We start from the raw sequence: 13,875 nt of genomic DNA, 5'->3' as shown, positions 1-13,875 counted from the left end.
AATTATAGTTTTTTTGTCTTGCACCAACATCCCTAATGAGAAGAATTAATCAATTGTTTATGGTTGCCTATTCTTGACTGGAGCTCTAAAGCCAATAATAATACGCAGAGAGTGTATCTTCATTAACTGTTTAACAGGGCATTAGTTTACGCACCGCAGCGATGTTAGACCCGGCCAGAGTCTTCAGATAAATCTCCCCCTAACAGTGGATGTGCCCACAGCGCAAAACGACTTTTCCAGCATGTTATCATTGGACACGTTTCAATTGTTGTATATCCTCTTGCACAATGAGTTTTAAAAGGCAACAGCTGTGGCAGAGCGTTGAAGGGGACATTTTCTTTCTCCCTGTGGTGTAACAGAGGAAAAACACCAATGTCAGGGGTTTCTGTGCAGATGGCTGCTCATAACATTTCATTTACCTCCCATTTAGTGTAATATCTTGTTTAGAAAAGGGGACAGAGTTTTATCCAAGTACATATTTACCACTGTTTTTTTCTAGAATTGTGACCAGCATTTTTGGTGTAATTATTTACAAAGTAGCTGGTTACTGAAATTAAACTACTTTTCTGGTGAAATGAGTAAAGTAAGGTGTTGCTTTTCATTAATAGGTAATTTAACTATTCATTTTCTTTTCAGCTTAGTCCCTTTATTCATCATGGGTCACCACAGCGGAATGAACCGCCAACTTATCCAGCATATGTTTTACGCAGCGGATGCCCTTCAAGCTGCAACCCATTACTGGAAAACATTCATACACACTCATTCACACACATACACTACAGACATTTAGCTTACCCAATTCACCTATATCGCATATCTTTGGACTTGTGAGGGAAACCGGAGCACCCACGTCAACAGGGAGAACATACAAACTCCACACAGAAATGCCAACTGACCCAGCAGGGACTCGAACCAGCGACCTTCTTGCTGTGAGGCAATTGTGCTACCTACTGCGCCACCGTGCAGCCCCTTATTATATTATATTATTCATTTATTTTATTTTCAGCTTAGTCCATTTATTAATCTGGGGCTGCCACAGCGGAATGAACCACCAACTTATCCAGCATATGTTTTACGCAGCGGATGCCCTTCCAGCTGCAATCCATCACTGGTAAACACCCATACATTCTCATTTACACACATACACTATGGACAGTTCGCCTAAGTAGTAGGGTAACATAGTAGTAGAGTAACTAAGTTAAATTTCAGACGAAGTAAATAGCAAAGTTATTTATATACAATTGTAATTATGTAGTTAGCAATTAATAGATTTTTTGAAGTAACCCAACGTCGGCACGGTGGTGCAGTGGGTAGCACAATCGCCTCCCAGCAAGAAGATCAGTGGTTCGAGCCACGGCTGGGTCAGTTGGTGTTTTTGTGTGGAGTTTGCATGTTCTCCGTTGGCGTGGGTTTCCTCCGGGTGCTCCGATTTCCCCCACAAGTCCAAAAACGTGGTATAGATGAATTGGGTAGGCTAAATTGGCTGTAGTGTATGGATGTTTATCAGAGATGGGTTGCAGCTGGAAGGGCATCCGCTGCGTAAAACATGTGCTGGATAAGTTGGCGGTTCATTCCGCTGTGGTGACCCCTGATTAATAAAGGGACTAAGCTAAAAAGAAAATGAATGAATGAAGTAACCCAACACCGATTGTGACAAACTTGTGATAATTTGCAACAAATATGCCACAATGCAGGCCAGGTATGAAGTCAGCATGAAACTAAAGTTGAAACTGTGCTTTTTTTGCACAATAAACCCTTACATCAGATTGAAACAGTCCTTAAATGAGAATAAAATGTAGGGCAGTGCTTGATTTTGTCCTTTGGGAACTGATTGGATCGTTGGCAGATGGCCTTTGCTATTAAAATTAAGACTAAACTTTGAACAAAAGTTTAAGTTTGATAGCTCCGCCCCAAAGGACTGATAGCTCCACCCTAAATAACTGATGGCCTTGCCCCAAATGACTGTTGGCCCCGCCTTAGTGAGCTGATAGCCCACCCCAAAGGCATTCCATGTGACCAGAAGTGAGGAAAAGTCATTTAAAATGGAGATACGTTGCCTGGTCTGATGAGTCTCCATTTCTGCTGCCACATTTGGATGGTCGTCTCAGAATTTGGCATCAACAACTTGAAAGCATGGATCTATCCTGCCTTGTATCAACGATTCAGGCTAGTGGTGGTGGTGTAATGGTGTGGGGGATATTTCCTTGGCACACTTTGGGCCTATTAGTGCCAATTGAGCATCATGTCAACGCCACAGCCTACCTGAGTATTGTTGCTGACCATGTCCATCCCTTTATGACCACAGTGTCTCCGTCCTCTGATGGCTACTTCCAGCAGGATAACACACCATGTCATAAAGTGTGAATCATCTCAGACTGGTTTCTTCAACATGACAATGAGTTCACTGTACTCAAATGGCCTCCACAGTCACCAGAGCTCAATTCAATAGAGCACCTTTGGGATGTAGTGGAACAGGAGATTCGCATCAGGGATGTGCAGCTGACAAATCTGCAGCAACTGCGTGATGCTATCATGTCAATATGGAGCAAAATCTCTGAGGAATATTTCCAGTACCTTGTTGAATCTATGCCACGAAGGATTAAGGCAGTTCTAAAGGAAAAAGAGGGTCCAACCCGGTACTAGTAAGGTGTACCTAATAAAGTGGCCGGTGAGTGTATTATGAATATAATCATTTAGTGTACAGATACATTGTTTATAACAAGCACTGCTATACACATATCAATATAAAAGTAAATTGTTGACGTCATATCAACTTTAAGCGATGTGTCAAACAGTCAAATAAGAAAGCAACCGGTGGAGATATTCATCCAGGAAGGCTGTAACTCTTTGCTCACTGAGTTACATGCAAAGCGTAGCATGACGCACACGAGACCACATGCACATGCTTGTTTTTAACTGACTCATCTCTTAGCATGAGGGGTTTTGTGAGCAGGCACTCTTTGAAAGCGCCTGTAAACTTTAACTATTGGCATCTTACATTTCACGGAAACAAGCGCAGCATCCAACCTCCCAATGAGAAGCAGCTGAACGTGACAGTCATTACAGAAACCTGACACAGGCCTGCTGTCACATGGGTAGTTTATTTTTTTTGCACATAAGTGTAAATGTTGCAAATGCAATGTTTCTAGCATGTTTAAACAAGTTTGAAAATGTTTTAGCAAAATGCTAGCATGTTTTAAAGGTTGCTAGCATGTTTCTAGCATTTTAGCATGTTGTTTGATTCCTTTTAACATGATTTAATACACTGCTAGCATGTTTTAACATTGCTATTGTTTCATCATCGTCAGCATTTCATATTTTGCACTTTGCTACCATGTTTCAGGCATAATTTAACATGTTTTATCACACTGCTTGCATTTCATAACATGATTCCACATTTTGCTAACTTGTTTAGCACGTTACTAGCATTTGTTTTCTGCCATATATTCCAAGTATGTGTAGAATTGTTTTAACAATTTGTTTTACCGATGCTAATGCATTCTAAGCGGTTTAAGCATGTAGTTTTGCTATGTTTTACATTAGCATGTTTTTAAATGATTCTAGTACTGTTTAGTTCAATGGTAATGTGTTTTAGCACACAGTTAATGCATCTATATGATTTTACATACTGCTAGCACGTTGGAACATTATTGTGATTTAACTGTGCTAATGCTTTTACATGTTTATAGCATGACTTAACACACTGCTAACATGTTTTATCAGTTTGCTAGCATTTCCAACCATGTTTTTGCCAAATTGTTCCCATGTTTATCTGATTACTTCCATCATATGCATGTTGTTTTTAGACTAAAGCATTCTGATGTTATATGCTAATAAATTTGACCTTTTTAGCATGTCCGTCATTATGATTTAACACTGCAAACATATTGCTAGCATTTTCCTCCCATGTTTTTGAAGTCGCAAGTATGTTTATAACATGTTTTGCATTGTTTTACAGATGCTAAAATATTCAGATTGATTTTAGCATGTTATTTTTTTAGATGCTAATGCAATCTAGGCTGTTTTGCATTGTCTTGAATGTTACTGGAATGTTTTAGCATGGTTTACCTAGTATACTAACACTGGCTAACATGTTTCAACGTAGTGTTTTTCCACAATCTGTGATGTTAGCATATTTAATCATGATTTAAAAGCGCTAATGTTAAAACATCTTTACATCATGATTTCTAACATGTTTTAACATGCTTTAGGCCTAACATGCTTTAGTGTACTGCTATATGTTCTGTCACATTGTTAGCACATGATCGTAGTTAAAAATCCTATTTAGGTCACTAGATAAAACCTTTCCTCCAGTGGCACAATAAACTCTTAGCATTCATCTCTTTTCTCTGCAGGTGTGTGAGTGTGTGTGTGTGTGTGTGTGTGTGTCATTCACCTGAGTTGTCCTTCCTGTGCACTTTCCATGTTTTGCTAATATGTGTAGAATTGTTTTAGTAATTTGTTTTACCGATGCAAATGCATTCGAAGTGGTTTTAGCATGCAGTTTTACATTAGCATGTTTTTTAATGATTTAGTACACTGGTAATATGTTTTAGCACATGGTTAATGTTTCTATATGAATCTACATACAGCTAGCATGTTAGAACATTATTGTGATTTAACTGGGCTAATGGTTTTACATGTTTATAGCATGATTTAACACACTGCTAACATGTTTTATCACTTTGCTAGCATTTTTATACCATGTTTTGCCAAATTGCTACCATGTTTATATGTTTACGTCCATTATATTTGCATGTTGTTTTCAGACTAAAGCATTCTGATGTTTTATGCTAATAAATTTGACCTTTTTAGCATGTATGTCATGATTTAACACTACAAATATATTGCTAGCATTTTCCTCCCATGTTTTTGAAGTCGCAAGTATGTTTATAACATGTTTTGCATTGTTTTACAGATGCTAAAATATCCAGATTGATTTTAGCATGCTATTTTATAGATGTTAATGCAATCTAAGCTGTTTTAGCATTGTTTTGTATGTTACTGGAATGTTTTAGCATGGTTGACCCAGTATACTAACACTGGCTAGCATGTTTCAACAGTTTTTCTCACAATCTAGCACTCGTTAGCATGTTTCAATCATGATTTAACAGTGCTAATGTTAAAACATGTTTACATCATGATTTAGCACAATGCTATTGCTTTTCTGCCATGTTTTAATAATTTGATCTTGCTTACTTGTAACATGCTTTAGCGTAGCCAACTGGTATATGTTTTGACACAAAGTTAGCACCGATGATCATAGTTTAAATCCTATCTAGGTCACTTGTGCAAAACTGTCTTCCAGTGGCACAATAAACCCTTAGCTTTCATCTCTTTTCTCTGCAGGTGTGTGAGTGTACGTGTGTCCTTCACCTGAGTTGTCCTTCCTGTGCACTTTTCCATGTTAATCCGGTTGTAAGTCAGCTCTGCTAGTTTCTGATTGTCTCCATATGGGACGACTTCCCTGTGTTGTGATCCAAACCTGAGGGGGGCATTTTAACAGAATCAGCATGCAAAGCTTTGCTAGCTACTACAAACTGACTTAAGAGTTAAACTTTTCACATACTTTTAAAGCTACATGCTAGCTTATGAACTATTATTGAATTTAACAGCAATGCTAACATTTAGCTTTTTGTTGTTACTAACATATTTGCATTTGCTCTAGACAGTAATGCTAACATTTAGCTTTTTGTTGTTACTAACCTATTTGCTATTGCTCTAGATGTTCAGGTAAAAAGCTGTGCTCGGAGAGTTTGGATGCTAATGAGAAACACATGTATGAAGTGAAAAGTGAGATCTGGACTAGAAGAGCCTGGGAAACCAAAGTAGCTCTGGCACAGAAACATGCAGTCTCAGACTTGCATCATCGTGACGTTAAAAACTGCTCTACTTTTCCTGCGGGACTGTCCCCTGACAGAAAACTACAGTTTGAGTGAGGATGACGAAGATTTTTCGAACACAGTTGTCAGTGAGTTAGCATGTTTTAATGAGGTGCTAACACCAGAGTTTAAAAAGCATCTGCAAATACATTCTGAGCACTTTTGCATGTTTTGCAGATGGTAATGTGTCCAAAGTATTCTTAGCAGATAAGTTTTGCAGGTGCTAATACATTCTGAGTAGTTTTAGCATATTGTTTAACATGATTTGTAGGTGCTAATAAGCTCTGAGTAGCATTTGCGAGTTTATTTGCAGATGCTAATATGTTCCCTAGTTGTTTAAGCATGTTGTTTTGCAAATGCTAATGCACTGAGTAAATAGTCATATATACTAATGCATTCTTCTGTTTATTTGCAGATGCTAATATGTTTTAGCATGATACCAATGCATTCAGAGTCATTTTAACATACTGTTTATATGCTACGGCCTTCTGAACATTTTTAGGATGTGTTGCATGTGCTAATGAATTCAAAGTATTTAAGCATGTTGCTTCACAGATCCTAATGAATGCAGAGCACTTTTAGCATGTTTTGTAGGTGCTATGCAATATCTTGAGCATTTTAAAGCATGTTTTGCAGGTGCTAAAGCATTTAAAGTAGGTTTAGCATGTTTTGAAGATGCTAATGCAATATACTGAGCTTGTTTAAGCATGTTTTGAAGGTGCTAATGCAATATATTGAGCATATTTAAGCATGTTTTGAAGGTGCTAATGCAATATATTGAGCATATTTAAGCATGTCTTGAAGGTGCTATGCAATATATTGAGAATGTTTAAGCATGTTTTGAAGATGCTAATGCAATATACTGAGCTTGTTTAAGCATGTTTTGAAGGTGCTAATGCAATATATTGAGAATGTTTAAGCATGTTTTGAAGGTGCTAATGCAATATATTGAGAATGTTTAAGCATGTTTTGAAGGTGCTAATGCAATATATTGAGCATGTTTAAACATGTTTTGCAGATGCTAAAGCATTTAAAGTAGGTTTAGCATGTTTTGAAGGTGTTAATGCAACATATTGAGCACTTTTAAGCATGTTTTGCAGGTGCTAACGCATTTTAAGTAGAGTTAGCGTGTTTTGCAGATGCTAAAGCATTTAAAGTAGGTTTAGTATGTTTTAACGGTGCTAATGCGATATACTAAGCAAATTACGCATGTTTTGCAGGTGCTAATCCAAAATATGGATCACATTTAAGCATATTTTGCAGGTGTTAATGCATTTAAAGTAGGTTTAGCATGTTTTGCAGGTGCTAATGCAAAACATTGATCACTTTTAGGCATGTTTTGCAGGTAATGCATTCAAAGTAGGTTTAGCAAATGGGTTACAAAAATTTTTTGCATGTTTGTAGGTAATAATGTGTATTGACCACATTTAGCATGTTTTACATGTGCTATTGCATTTAGATTACTTTTAGCATGTTTAGCAGGTGCTAATGTGTTCAAAGTAGGTTAAGCACAATTTGCAGGTTTTAACTCATTCAGAGTTGCTTCAGCATTTTTCACAGGTGCTAATGTATATAGAGCAATTTTAGCACATTTTGCAGGTGCTAATGGGTTCAAAATATTTTAGAATGTTTTGCAAGTACTAATGGGTTAATAGTATTTTAGCATATTTTGTAGGTGCTAATGCATATTGAGCATTTTTAGCATGTTTTACAGATGCTAATGCATTCAGAATACATTTAGTATGATTTGTAGGTGCTAATGATTTCAGAGCATTTTAGCATGTTTTGTAGGCGCTAATGCATTTTGAGCAGTTTTAAGCATGATTTGTAGGTGCTAATGGGTTCTAAGTATTTTAGCATGTTTCACAGGTGCTAATGGGTTTGAAGTATTTTAACATGTTTTGCAGGTGCTAATGGATTCAAAGTATTTTAGAATGTTTCACATGTGCTAATAATTACGAAGTATTTTAGCATGTTTTGCGGGTGCTAATGGATTTAAAGTAGTTTAACATGTTTTGCAGGTCCTAATGTTTATTGAACATTTTTAGCATGTTTTGCACGTGCGAATGCATTCAGAGTACTTTTAGGTGCAAATGGGTTAAAAATATTTTAGCATGTTTTTCGAGTACTAATGGGTTCATTGTATTTTAGCATGTTTTGTAGGTGCTAATGCATATTGAGCATTTTTAGTATATTTTACAGGTGTTAATGGGTTCAACGTATTTTTAGCATGTTTTGTAGGTACTAATGCATTTAGAATACTTTTAGCATGATTTGCAGATGCTAATGGGTTCAAAATATGTTTAACATGTTTCACAGGTGCTAATGGGTTCATAGTATTTTAGCATGTTTTGTAGGTGCTAATGCATATTGAGGATTTTTAGCATGTCATGTTTTGCAGGTGCTAATGCATTCAGAATACATTTAGCATGCTTTGCAGGTGCTAACGGGTTCAACATATATTTAACAATTTTTGTAGGTGCTAATACATTCAGAGCATGTTTAACATGTTTTGCATCTATTGATGGATTCAAAGTATTTTAGCATGTTTTGCAGGTGCTAATGGGTTCAAAGTATTTTAGCATGTTTTGTGATTTGCTAATAGGTTGAAAGTACTTTAGCATGTTTTGCAGGTGCTAATGCATTCAGAATACATTTAGCATGCTTTGCAGGTGCTAATGGGTTCAACATAATTTTAGCAACTTTTGTAGGTACTAATACATTTAGAGCACATTAAACATGTTTTGCAGCTGCTAATGGGTTCAAAGTATTTAGCATGTTTGCAGGTGCAATTGAGTTCAAAGTATTTTAGCTTTTTTTGTAGTTGCTAATAGGTTAAAAGTACTTTAGCATCTTTTGCAGATGCTAATGCATTCAAAACACATTTAGCATGTGTGCAGGTGCTAATGAGTTCAACCTATTTTTTGCAAGTTTTATAGGTGTTAATGCTGTCAGGGCACTTTTAACATGGTTAGTAGGTGCTAATGTGTTCAAGGTATTTTAGCATGTTTTGCAGGTGCTAATGCATATTTAGTTTTTTAGCATGATTTGCAGATGCTAATGCATTCAGAATACTTTTAGCATGTTTTGCAGGTGCTACTGCATTTTAAGCATTTTAGCATGTTTGTAGCTGCTAATGCATTTTGAGCATTTTTAGCATGTTTTGCAGGTGCTAATGGTGTCAAAGTATTTTAGCATGTTTTGCAGGTGCAAATGCATTTAGAATACATTTAGTGTGTTTAACAGGTGCTAACGGGTTCAAAGTATTTTAGCATGTTTGTAGCTGCTAATGCATTTTGAGCAGTTTTAGCATGTTTAGCAGATGCTAACGGTGTCAAAGTATTTTAGCATGTTTTGCAGGTGCTAATGCATTTTGAATACATTTAGCGTGTTGAACAGGTGCTAACGGGTTCAAAGTATTTTTAGCATGTTTTTCATGTGCTTCAGGATGTTTTCGCATATTGTTAACAGATGCTAATGCATTCTGTTTGTTTTTTGCATGTTTTGCAGGTGCTGATGCTTTCTGAGCAGCTTTAAGCTGCGGTCACACTTGACTTTTCTTCCCATAGACTTCCATTCATACGCACGCGAATGCGTCAGACCGGAAACGTCAAGTTTCGCATGTTGCTGTGGTGCAAAGTTCAAGCTTGGTGAACTCTGACCTGCGAAATCGCATCCCTTGACTGCGTGAGACCAATCGAGGATCAAAACATGACCTCTCTGAACAGAAATTTAAAACATGGAGCAATCGCTTGCTTTTTTAAATGTCTAATCATCTTGTTTAATCCCGCCCCTTTTCGCAGCGCCGTACGACAGAATTTCGCACACACAAAACCCAGTGTGACCGCAGCTTCATTATGTTGTTTTGAGTCCATATTTACAGTGCCAACCTTCAGCTCTTCATCATGTTATTCAGGCCTCAAGATGATCAACATGTTCCTCCATCACTGTGCATGAAAATGGCACATGCATAAATAAATCAAGTCAAAGCACAGACTAGTGTGTAATCATATAAAAGACCCAGGTCAACAATGAATGATTTTTTTCTTTCTTACAGCATTCTAGTTTTGAGTTTGTAATGTTATCTGAACGGTGATCAGACCTGAACAGTGCAGTGGCTTTACTGCATATCCACAGAAACGAAAAGGATGCCTTTTCAAGTTGTATAAAGATCAGTGTTGTTAAAGCTAATAAAGACAGCAGGAGTCAATCATTGATTTTTATTTAGTAGCCTGCCATGTTTACTGTCACAAAATAGTTTAAATGCTTCTTAAAATAAAATATATTGTGTTCAATTGTTTTTTGTTTGTATACCGTGATATTTCATCCAAGGTTATCATACCGTCAGAATTTTAAGTTGATGTTTGGAGCAGGAGTGTGCATCTGTGGCCCTCTGCTGGTCCTCGTATCTCTGGCTCTCCCAGAAAACACTGTTGAACTTGGCAGCGACGGCACAGTCCAAAACTCTTCAGGCGGTCGATGAGAAAGAGCCAGACTGTGATTAAAGCCTCGTACTGAAGGAAACAAAAGGCCTTTTCTCAGCAGAGCACCGATGATCCAGCTTGAGTCGGTGTGTGTGAGAGTCTAAGAAACACCAGAAAGAAACTGATTTCACATTATTACACTGCCTAATAAAAGGACCACAACATAGCAGAAATTATCTAATGCAATCACTCTCAAACAGTTTGGGGGTTTTGGGGTCTAAATGAGTGCTATTTTCTATCACTGACCCAGCAGGCACAGGACGTCAGCATGAGATCAGATTGACGCTGTACCCATCATTACAGTTTGTTTGGAAATGAAAATCGCGTTGTCGTCAGAACACAACATTCATTCATTTTCCTTCAGCTTAGTCTCTATTTCAGAGGTTGCCACAGCGGAATGAACTGCCAACTATTCCAGCATATGTTTTACACAACGGATGCCCTTCCAGCCACAACCCACTACTGGGAAACACTCATTCACACACACACACACACACACACTCATACACTATGGCCAATTTAGTTAATCAATTCCTCTTTAGCGCATGTGTTTGGATTGTGGTGGAAACCGGAGCACCAGGAGGAAACCCACGCCAACACGGGGAGAACATGCAAACTCCACACAGAAATGACAACTGACCCAGCTGAGACTCGAACTAGCGACCGTCTTGCTGTGAGGCCACAGTGCTAACCACTGGGCCACCGTGCCACCCTAAAATCAACCAAATGTCAACGTCTACTGATGTTAAGGCTTAACGTTGTGTGGATGTTACCACAATGACTTCTATCAAATCTATTTGGTTGGCATACCTGACGAATGAACATCAATATATGACGTTGGTTTAAGATGTTGGCTCAACATTGGATTTCAGCCACTTTCCAACACAACCTAAAATCAACCAAATATCAGCGTGATGAAGACTGAAACTGATATGATGATGTGTGTTTGTTTTTTCTCTCAAACACACACACAGAAAACCCATCTGAGACTTTAATATCACAAATAAAGAGCACATCCTCTGAATGACTGCATTGTTTGCTGCTTTCACTGATGCCAACGCTCAATAAACAATGTGCATGTGCTTGTTTGTTGCACTAATTATTATGTTCAGTATTTGACCCTGTCTGAAATCGGAGACAGAGGGAACAAAATCATTTTCTTTTCGGCTTAGTCCCTTTATTAAGCAAGGGTCGCCACAGTGGAATGAATCACCAACTTATCCAGCACATGTTTTACTCAGCGGATGGCCTTCCAGCCGCAACCCATCTCTGATAAACATCCATACACACTCATTCACACTCATACACTATTGACAATTTAGCCCACCCAATTCACCTGTACCACGTTTTTGGACTTGTGGGGGAAACCGGAGCACCCGGAGGAAACCCACGCCAACATGGGGAGAACATGCAAACTGCACACAGAAACACCAACTGACCCAGCCAGAACTCGAACCAGCGACCTTCTTGCTGTAAGGCGATCATAAGGCGAACTCTTAATTTAAAAAAAGATTGTGTTTATAAATAGTATTTTAATTAGGGGTCATTAGACTAAAATCAGGAAAACATTCATTCATTCGTTTTCTTTTCAACTTAGTCCCTTTATTCATAAGGGGTCTCCACAGCGGAATGAACCGCCAACTTATCCAGCATATGCTTTACACAGCAGATGCCCTTTCAGCTGCAAATTAGGAAACTAATTTTGTTATATATTTCTTAATTTATAATAAACAATGAATAAAAAAAAAAGATTGTATATTGTTATACTTTATGTAATATATGATAAAAAATATATAAATTTAATAGAGGTGGCATGGTCGCTCAGTGGTTAGCAGTGTGGCCTCACAGCAAGAAGGTTGCTGGTTCGAGTCCCGGCTGGCTCAGTTGGCATATCTGTGTGGAGTTTGCATGTTCTTGCCGTGTTGGCGTGGGTTTCCTCCAGGTGCTCCGGTTTCCCCCACAGTCCAAACACATGCGCTATAGGAGAATTGATTAACTAAATAGGCAGTAGTGTATGAGTGAGTGTGTGAATGAGTGTGTATGGGTGTTTCCCAGTACTGGGCTGCAGCTGGAAGGGCATCCGCTGCGTAAAACATATCCTGGAAGAGTTGGCGTTTTATTCCGCTGTGGCGACCCCTGATGAATAAAGGGACTAAGCTGAAGGAAAATGAATGAATGAGTGAATATTTTAAGTATACTTTCATGTATTAACATCAACTAGAAGTATGCTTACCTTGAATACCACTTTAAGTGCACAACAAGTCTAAGTATAGACTAGTAGTGTAGACTACTTTTGATTATACTTAGGATTTATGATTATTAGTGCTGAGCAAAAATTAAGGCTCGATTTCTGCTGCCACATTCGGATGGTAAGGGTCAGAATTTGGCTGCTGCTGGTGGTGTAATGGTGTGGGGGATATTTTCTTGACACACTTTGAGTCTATTAGTACTAATTGAGCATCGTGTCTACGCCACAGCCTACCTGAGTATTGTTGCTGACCATGTTCATCCCTTTATGACCACAGTGTACCCATCTTCTGATGGCTACTTCCAGCAGGATAACGCACCATATCATAAGGAGCGAATCATCTCAGACTGGTTTCTTGAACATGACGATGAGTTCACTGTACTCAAATGGCCTCCACAGTCACCAGTTCTCAATCCAATAGAGCACCTTTGGGATGTAGTGGAACGGGAGATTGGCATCATGGATGCGCAGCCGACAAATCTGCAGCAACTGCGTGATGCTATCATGTCAATATGCAGCAAAAAAAAAAAATATTTCCAGTAGCTTGTTGAATCTATGCCACAAAGGATTAAGGAGGTTCTGAAGGCAAAAGTGGTCCAACCCGGTACTAGTAAGGTGTACCTAATAAAGTGGCCGGTGAGTGTATACTTTATTGTATAGTTTGAATGATTTCAATGAAACTTTGAAAGAGACCGAAGTGGACAGGCCCAATAAAAGCTTTAGTTAATCATACATACTGTAGGTTTGGTAAACGGACATATTCTACACTCGTACCTGATCTATTTTCCCTGCGCTCGATGCTTCTGTTTGGTTTTATCATCATCTGAATTTAGCTGGAGGCCAAGATCATGTCTGGATTATCAGGACAGGAAAAGCTTTTTCCGTGTCTGGAAAATCACTGCCAAATAAAACATTCACAGGGAGAGACTTGTCCAAAAGAACATGTCCAAAATACAGTACAGCCTGACAAACAGAAGAATTAGTACATACAAACACAAACACACTGTGGCACTTTATTTACATTGATTAATTTAGCATTTCAAATCATCAGAGAGCAGCGAGTTATGAATATCATGAAAAGTCTAAGTTGCTTTAGGTTTTTTCAGATATTAGTACTGTATTTTAAAAAAATTATAGCGGGGCGACATGGTGGCGCAATGGTTAGCAAGAAGGTCACAGCAAGAAGGTTGCTGTTTCGAGTCCCGGCTGGACCAGTTGGCATTTCTGTGTGGAGTTTGCATGTTCTCCCTGTGTTGGTGTG

The sequence above is a fragment of the Danio aesculapii genome, chromosome 10, assembly GCF_903798145.1.
Source record: "Danio aesculapii chromosome 10, fDanAes4.1, whole genome shotgun sequence".
Classification (NCBI taxonomy): Eukaryota; Metazoa; Chordata; class Actinopteri; order Cypriniformes; family Danionidae; genus Danio; species Danio aesculapii.
This window is presented reverse-complemented; position numbering follows the sequence as displayed.